Genomic DNA, 2,237 nt, shown 5'->3' on the forward strand with positions numbered 1-2,237 from the left:
CCTCCGGCCGGCGTGCCCCCATCTCCAAGTCCGGTGAGCTCCAAGTCCAACTCCGGCCATCCTCGTTTTGCGTGCTCCGGCGAGATCCGATCCAGATCTGAAAAACCCTAGGGGTTGACCTTTTTCTTCACTAAGTTTTCAGTTTATTTAGCTATTTTCATCATGTCGTAACTCCGCATCCGTAGCTCTGTTTTGGGCATATAGCATATCAAAATGTTTGTCTCAGAGAGCACATCATTTCATCTCATTGCATCATTTTCATTTGAGTTCATCTTGATGCCCGAAATGCTGTTGGAAGAATGCTATTTGAGATTATTGTCAGATCTGCGGCTCCAATTAGACATTTGTCATTTTTGCCATGATTATTGTGTGCATGATATGCCCCTGAGCTCTTCATGAGTTTTGTTATATGCTTTGCCATCTTTCCAGAGATGCAACCCATGTATTTTTGTGATGTGTGTGGTGACTAGCACAAGCTTGCAAAGTGGAGCATTCGTTAATGCCGATTTCAAGGACTTAGCATTTCCACGAAGTCCTTGATCTGTTTATTTCAATATGCCATCTGTTCATATTGTTTCCTACTGATCCGTGCCTCTTTTGAGGATGATCAGCAAGGATGTTTTGTTAATCTTGTAGTGCTCTATCCATCCATGTCTTTGTTTGCAATTATGGAGCACCCTAGCTTGATTCAATCAAGCTCTACTTTTGCTATTTCGTGAATCTGGGCAGATTGCCTACTTGTTAGCGATTTTGCCGAGGATGTTGTAGTTGATCCGTGCATGCTATGGTATTGTTCTTGCCATGTCTAGCTTGTATAATGTGTATTCTTAATGGGTGTATGCTTATATTGTCATGACTTGCTCTGTAGTGAGTGCATCGAGCTCGTAAACATGCCTACTTGATATCTGTTTTTGCATGCTCCAGTTTTCACTAAGTCTGTGATCTGATTATGTTTGTGCCATGTTCACATGCTTGTAATTGTATTTTCTGATCCCTTTTGGCTCAAGGTCACTAAGGGACTTTTGTTAACCTCTTTGTGTAGCTCCATGCCATGCTTTACTTTGTCATGTTCAGGTCCTGTAACATATAGTTTTCATGCTCCAAAGTGTGCTACCTGATCTGAAATTCCAGACAAGTGTTAATTTCAGTAAGTCTAAAATCTGTTTACCAAATGCATTTTTGCCATGCTTGTTTGAACCTGTTAATGGATGAATTGGCCGTAGCTCAGTGTTCATCTTTTGTTAAGCATCATGAATGGATCCCTGCCATGTATTTTGATGCCATATTTGGGTGTTGTAGCATGTTCATCTTGTTGCATTTAGATGGCTACTTGCTGTAAATCGCAGAACGTGGTCATATTTGAATTGCTTGCCATTTCCAAACCGTAACTCCGATTCCGGCGTTCTTCATATCATTTTCAAGCGATTTCATATCACCTTTCCAGTGGTACACTTGGATTTCCAAGTTGAGGCCAGGTTCATTCATTCCTTGTCAAATCTTGCATATGCATCACATATCGCATCCCGCATAGCATACCATGTTTGCATCATGTTATTTGAGTTTGCACGTGGTTGATTGTGTTCCGTTTGCTTGTTTTGCTTGTTTGGGTAGAGCCGGGAGACGAGTTCACTAACGAGGAGCCCGTTGAGTTTGCTTTCGAGGATCCAATCAACTCTGACAACTTTGAAGGCAAGATGATCATACCCTCGAAATCACTACTATCTTTGCTTTGCTAGATGCTCGCTCTTTTGCTATGCCTATGCTACGATGCCTACCACTTGCTTATCATGCCTTCCAAATTGCCATGTCAAACCTCTAACCCACCATGTCCTAGCAAACCGTTGATTGGCTATGTTACCGCTTTGCTCAGCCCCTCTTATAGCGTTGCTAGTTGCAGGTGAAGATTGGAGACCGTTCCTTGTTGGAACATTATTTACTTGTTGGGATATCATTATATTATCTTGTTATCTTAATGCATCTATATAGTTGGTAAATGGTGGAAGGCTCGGCCTCTCGCCTAGTGTTTTGTTCCACTCTTGTCGCCTTAGTTTCCGTCATATCGGTGTTATTTTCCCAGATTTTGCGTTCCTTACGCGGTTGGGTTATAATGGGAACCCCTTCATAGTTCGCCTTGATTAAAGCTTTTCCAGCAATGCCCAACCTTGGTTTTACCATTTGCCACCTAGCCTCTTTTTCCCTTGGGTTTCCGAAGCCCGAGGGTCATCTTATTTAACCCC

The sequence above is a fragment of the Triticum dicoccoides genome, chromosome 5A (genome assembly GCF_002162155.2).
Source record: "Triticum dicoccoides isolate Atlit2015 ecotype Zavitan chromosome 5A, WEW_v2.0, whole genome shotgun sequence".
Lineage (NCBI taxonomy): Eukaryota > Viridiplantae > Streptophyta > Magnoliopsida > Poales > Poaceae > Triticum > Triticum dicoccoides.